Consider the following 7356-nt stretch of genomic DNA (forward strand, 5'->3'; position numbering starts at 1 on the left):
TTCATGGACTTCTAAAGCAAACAGCCTAGGCTTTCTTGAAAGTTATCCTAACCTCAAACACAAGTTACAGAACTGGAGCAGTGATTACTAGGTAACTTTGTATGCAATAAATCCAGTTATAACAGTAAATCCAGTTATAAAAGAGATATCAGTTCCTAGAGACTTTTGATTATGTTCTGATGTTATACTGAATATTTCTAGCCACCACAGATGAAAGGTATAAAAATTGCTTTAAGAGACATGTGTTTTCTACATCTCATCAAATTTGTGAACTCCAAGATCCACTACTGTGGGACACTTCAACGAAATGACTCCATGAAAAACAGGTGAGTGTGACAGACAAAGATGATTTTGGTCTGCATATTCAACCACAGCCAAAGATACTTAAGAAGGACCACAGCATGGGAAATGATCCAGTAGGTTCATGAGACTCCATACCAAGGTATTTCAGGGAACATCATTACCCCAAATCAGGCATACATACAGTGACTTATTCAAACTTGGTAAAAAATTTTAGACTGTTGTATAACTTTTGAGTGAGTTGCATAATTTTGATTAGACCTGATTCCCTGAGAGGCTGAAAAACAACTTACTTGCTTAAGCTGTGGATATTCAGCAGTTTATAACTTTTTTTTCCAGTGGACAATTTTTGTGAGCGTCATTTCAAAAATATATATTAAAAGAACAATTAAAAAAAAAGGTACAAACTATAAATATATGTCCTGACTTTCTTCCCCATAACCTCTTCACCTTTCTTCTCCTATGAACATCAGGAAAATTCAGGTGGGATTGTCTATCTTGGACAGATACTGTGGTTCCTTTTTCATCTTCCACAACACCATGAGTTATGGATGGTGTGTCAATTAGAGCAGATTTTCTTGGCTACATCTTGGATATGTTTCCTCTTTACTGAACTGGAATTAAGTATCTGAGGTGCTGAATGTTCCTTATTGTCATTAGTAAAGGGCTATTTAAAAGAAAGTTCACTTTGCTTCCGTCTGTTGTTGACTGCACTTGCTGATTACGTTTTCCTGCTGTCTTTGTCAGGCTAATGGCTATGGTGGTGAGGAAGTGAAGTTCATTTATTTTATAACAAGCACAATAACATTCTCAAAGGCTATATTTTGAAAGAAAACAAGCCATTGTGAGATCAGATTCAAAGAAACAGGCTGTTCAGAGCAAGTATTTGCCTTCTTGGTCCTAATGAATATGCCAACATCTAAACTGGAAAACACATGTGAGTCCACAGCAATGGTGTGACAAACAGCTGCCTTGCTCAGGCCCGCAGGCAAAAAAATAGCACGGGAAGTTTCATTTTGAGTTTTCATCCACTTATTGGAAAATACAGTAAAACAAGTTGAATTACAGATTATAGACTTTGGCCAAAGTTTTCACATCTGCCTGGTTATTTGGTTATTAAATTCCTAAGCTTTAACACAGACGGTGATCCAACATCTTTGCACAACTTTGGAAATCTCAGTCAGAACATGTAAAGTAAACATATAAAACACAGAGAAGTTAAAAGACCTTTTCCTACCATGTCCTGAGAGTCTCATCTGCAGACTAAAGGATCCTTTCCCCTCCTTTTTCATCTCCTATGTGTTATGGGTGATTGACACAACTACACAGTTCAGCTTAGCAGGTTTTCCACACTGCGTGCAGATCAGGGTAATATCCTACCTTGTCCCACATCACCAGAAAGTTACACAGTTTGAGTTATCATTGGAACTCTGCTGAGTACTTCTTGGAGCTAGACCTGAACTATGTACATGCCTGGTAAAGTTAGAAAAGAAAAAAAAAAATGTGGCTGTATCTAGCTGAGCTGCAGGAATTGACTGTGTGGACCTCCCAAATATGGAGTACCTTTTGGTAGCTTAAGCATGTATTATTTCAGTGTAAGCCTTTTAGTTCATTAGAAAGGGGCTAAAATCAAGCATATGGTCTGTGAGACACTGCTATTCATTAAATTGTGTTCAGCCTAATGATGTGTCTGCTTTTAAGCAACTACTGTAGAGGTCCCTACAGTCCACGTGAATTTGTGCAGCTCACACCAAGTCTAAAGCTGCCATAGCCATGGTGGTCCGGTTACCTGCATCTGCGGAATTAAAGCTGCCTTAGGTACAAGTCATCACACCTTGCTTCATGGTGCAGATGGATGCTGGTGAAGGAAATGGCCATTTCAAAAGTGACCTAACTCATTTGTTTGATGTTCTGGGTCAGGCAGTAAGGAGTGGCAAAACTGGCCTTTCTCCACATCAGAAATGGGTAAGAGCTGGCTCTGCCTCTACTGAGCCCCACCAGACTGTCTCCAGTCTCTTGCCCTTGACCATCTGAGTAAGGCCTTGGCCAATGTCCAGTTGTTTCCATCTTGCCTGAGCTCTTCCTCCTTGTGGAAACCAAACTGAAGGGGTGGAGGGCCAGGGTACACTGAGGTCATTTCCCCACAGGGCTCCCAGAGTGGTGGGGGCATGTAGCCAAGGTCCATCATTTTACACACAGCTTCTGTTTACCAGCGTTTACCCTTAACAACACCATGGTGTTTGGGACTTGCCCGTACTGCCTCAAGGCCAGCCTGCCCTTCCATGTGGATAGCACTGTGGCAAGTCCAGCAGCTGAAGCAGACCTTCCAGAGCACGCAGAGCCCCCATGGCCGAGCACGCCTGACTGGTTAGCACAGAATTTGTGGCCCACAGATGGTCCACTAGCTCCCAGTGGATTGCCAATCAAACAGCCAGGTGTACTGAAAGCAGATGGGGACAGCCCACATGGTTATTGCTACTTTGGATGACAAAGCAGGAAATTATAGGCAAAACAGCAAGATAGATTGGGTAAGGAGGCTGTCTGCCCCTCCAGATAATCCTTTCTAAAAAAAACAAACCTAATTCACTGGGCAGTGTGTAAGGAAACCTGTAAGCTGTTCTTCACTGTGTGTATGACTTGCAGATGAATCCAACTTTACCTTTTGCAGCCACTCTCATTTCAGCAGGTCAGGTACTCTGAACTCACTGTAGCACATGGATCCCCAGGGAAAAGCTTTGCAATTTGTTTGCACCTCACTGTGAGGTTCATCTCATTATTGGAGGACGTTCCTTCAGACAGATAAAGAACATGGCACTAGCTCTTCTCAAAAACAGCTATACCACTACTAGACTTATTAAAAATACATCTTTAGAGCATAGCAATAACATGCAATCTTTACAGTAAGAAAATCACAACCTTAAATGCCAAAAGTAGATTTATATGCAAACTTAGAATTGTGGTTTTCTTTGGGAACTTATTCTGGGATCTACTCAAACGTTGATTTTCTCATAGTTTGGAAATATTATATTTTACCTGAAGCATTTGGGCCCCTCACTGCAGGGGGGACACGGAGGTGCTGGAGTGTGTCCAAAGATGGGCAAGAGGGCTGGGGAAGGGGCTGGGGCACAAGTCTGATGGGGAGCGGCTGAGGGAACTGGAGGTGTTCAGCCTGGAGAAAAGGAGGCTGAGGGAGGACCTTACAGATACCTGAAAGGAGGCTGTAGGCAGGTGGGGGTCAGTGTCTTCTCCCAAGTAACAAAGCCTCAAGTTGCACCAGGCGAGGTTTAGATTGGATATTAGGAAAAAATTCTTCACCAAAAGGGTGGGCAGGCATTGGAACAGGCTGCCCAGGGAAGTGGTGGAGTCACCATCCCTGGAGGTATTTAAAAGACATGTAGATGTGGTGCTTAAGGACAAGTTTTAGTGGCGGACGTGTCAGTGCTGGGTTAGCAGTTGTACTTGATGATCTTAAAGGTCTTTTCCAACCTAAATGATTCTATGATTCTACCTTGGCAAAACATTTATGAACTTTCTTAATGTTCCTGAGATTTAAGGACCTGACTGAAGTTCAGCTTTGTTGACTAGGCATGACAGCAGAGTGACATTCTCAGTGTTTTATTCATACCAATGGCTTGGTATTGATATTGTCAAAGAAGCTGCTGTAAAAACCATCGCATGGAGTCTTTTACTTCTTTGATTCAGTCTGTTTCTATATTGGGTCCTGAGAGTGTTGCTCTCCTGCTTTTGTCCCCTTTTGGTCTTAGAAAAGAAAACTACGCTCCTCATTGTTCTCAGCAATGTTTTTTATGTTTCTGTTTTGAGTCTTCTGAAGTCTCAGAGACATACAATCCCTGGAGAGAGTACCAGATGGGGCAAATCAGTAGCAGAAGGACTACAGACTGTCATCCTTGAGACATTTCATTGTTGTGTCTTCTCCCATGATTGGGGTCAAAGTGATCACAAAAAGGCATTTACACTTAGTATTCATTACCTTCCTTAGTAGTGCAGGGCAGTGAACCAGCAGTGGCAAGGTAGACCTGACATACCGGTTGCATGTTAATGAGTGGTTATGAATACTTTTTACATATTTTTAGCCTCTCTCTGCTTTTGGGACATCATAGTGTTAACTCCTTTTTGGCAGCAGCAGAACAGAATACCTACAGGCCCAGTGGAGCTTTCAGTTTATGGTAACTGATAAAACAGATTTAAATTAACACTTTCATAGGTGTTCTAAATCTTATTAATGTTTGACTAGACTCCTGTGGTGAAAGCATTATGTACAATTATCCATATTACTGTTTTAAATCTGAGGCAAATTAATAGTAGCTGTTTCTACACTGATATGGAAAGGTTTTAGTCAGACCACTGCTAAGTGCCTTTGAAAATCATATTGTCTGTGCATATGCTGTCTCTACATGTTGAAGACCAGAAACCATTAATATTTTCCATATTTATTTCCATTTTATTTCTATTTATTTTAATTCTCAAAGAATTAAATGTGAAACATGAAACATTTTCCAGCTTGTTCAGTAGCTTTGATCAAGACGAAAACCTAATCAACTTAAATTCTGATCAAGCAGATGACTACCTGTATTTAATATGCAACCATAACCAAAGCCTAGGTGAAGGCAATATAGATTTAATCTTGCTTTCAATTTCAAAGTACTCATGGACAAGGCATTTGGATTTCCCTGGAATGCAAGAGAAACTCTTTTGTACTACATATCACATGTTTTCATAAGTCACAGAAGATTTATGGCATATAATTGTGCAAGTAGGTGGTATAAAAGGCCAGAAGCTTTGCTAAAATCTTAGGTGAATGTCAAGTGAGAGGGAATTCCTTAAATTTAGTGACCCCACATAGTCTGCACAGCACACACTGGAGTAACTGAAGGCGAGTGGGGAATGTTGCTGCCCCTTTTCTGTGGCAGGAGAGCTGGTACTTTGTGCCTGCAGAAGGTTGAGAAAGGATTGGGGTTTGGCTCCATTTTGGCCATGACAAAGAGAAAACTGCCTCCTTTTCTTTTAACCTCTCCAGATCCTACCAGCATACCAACAACAGTAAAAATCCCAAAACACATCTAAGAAAAAAAATGCTGTGCACCAGTAAGACATTAAAAGAAGTCATTAAGTCTTAAAAGGCAGAAATCCCTCTGCTAGGAGGAGTTTTTATCCTCCCACCCGCACTAAGACAAGGGAAATGCTACAGGCACCAAGATGCACAATAAGGGCACAGCTTGCAGTCTTATACAGAAGATATTTGTATGATATGGTGATGGGTAACAGTGAAAAATGGCATGGACAGATGAATAGGCAATGAGGTGGACAGACAGATAACACCATGGGAGCTACAAAATGCTGCCCAAACCAGTTTTATGCTGCTTCAACTGAGCGTAGAATTACTGGAGAAACTCAGCTGTATCTCTGGTGAAACACGTGGAGCTGTTGGTTTTGAAAGGGCCTCTGAACTAATGAGCACTTTAAACATTTTTCCAAGCATCTTTCTGATGTCTGTGAATGACCCATTCTTGTTTCCTAATGTTATGCCACAAACCACTGTTAACCCCACAACAGTGTCTGAACAAGAGGGACATCAGGCAGCTCTGGGGGAATGACTTGCCACCACATTTTTCACCGTCTTTTCCATCTCTCAGGCTTTTGTGATCCTGACAGTTGTTTGGGCTCAGTTTTCACTGGCCGGTTGGGATGAAACTGAGCCTGCCCTTCAGCTGAAAAACCCTGTGGCTGGGTGGGCCTGGAGGAATGGCCCTTCTTTCCCCTCCCTCTTTAAGCCTCTTGTGAGTAACTCCCTGCAGCTGTCCATAAACATTGCTTTCTGAATGGAGTGAGAGATGTCTGGGGCAGGCCCTGCTCTCGCTGCTTCTCAAATGAAAATAAATACTGCCGTCAGCCGTTATACAGAGGATCGCCGCCCGGTGCCCCATAGCTTTGCAGCCACCTCAGCTCACTTTTTTCTAAAAGGTGTTTCCAGCATTAACTCTCTGGAACCCAAAGTATCTCAAACCCATGAATTTATGAGTGAAAACACACCACATAAGACAAAAGTGTACTTGGCCGGTGAGCTAAGTCCCATATTCCTTATCGCCTTGCATAAACCACACAAATAATGGCATAAAGAGGAAGATACTTATTAAAGTGCAAAGCAGAAGACTATGTGGGGAGGAGCAAGCATGTCTTTGCAGCCAGTGTGAGTTTGGCCTCCAAGGACACTGTTTTTAGCCTGGAGCTGTGCATGGACACCCACTTGCATGCACCTTTGCCAGCTGAGGAAGCCACCTCCTCTGTTTTTTTCTCTTGCATTGCTGGGGACTGTGCTCATTCTGGATCGTGTGGGTTGGCTTGTGCTTCCTCAGTTGTTTCACATCTCCTTGGCCGGGCTTCTCCAAATAGTCAATGAGCTGCTCACACGCCACCTGCCACCTCTGTGGCATGGGGTGATCAAGCCCCTGTCCCCCAACACCTGGCCACTGATTCTTTGTCTCTCCCCCACCATATGTGGTCATTGCCCCTCCAGCGTGTTGGCGCCAGAGCCCAACATAGTGTTTCCTCATCCAGTGTGGCCACACAGCCAGGCAAGTCTAAGGAATATTGACAGTAAGCCCTTTCTTACACAGCTTATTTTGACTAAAAAGGTCTGGTTTTAGCCTGTTGTCTGTCTCAGACAGAGGATCTGAGGAGGCTGCAGCCTCCCTTGAGGGCATGGTAGTGAGCTGACAGGAGTGGGCTGGCTATGGCAGTCTCCTCAGCTGGCACCACCCAGGCTGGCCAAGGATGTCTAGCCTCAGCCATATTTCTCAGAGCCAAGTGTAGGATGTGAAAGCAAAGTCCACTTGTTTTCAGATCTGTTTTTACTTTCCCTTTGATCTTTCCAGCTTTGCTGTCTTCTAGGCATTTGGGTTTGCTTGCATTTTTGAAAACAGGATGAACTGGTTTAATAGTTGAAGGTTTTATTTTTGCTTTATTTACTTTGTCTGAATTTTGTTGAACTGAAACGCCATTCCACCTTTTTTATTCAAAGTTTTAAACATCCTTGAT

The sequence above is a fragment of the Falco biarmicus genome, chromosome 3 (genome assembly GCF_023638135.1).
Source record: "Falco biarmicus isolate bFalBia1 chromosome 3, bFalBia1.pri, whole genome shotgun sequence".
NCBI classification, from domain to species: domain Eukaryota; kingdom Metazoa; phylum Chordata; class Aves; order Falconiformes; family Falconidae; genus Falco; species Falco biarmicus.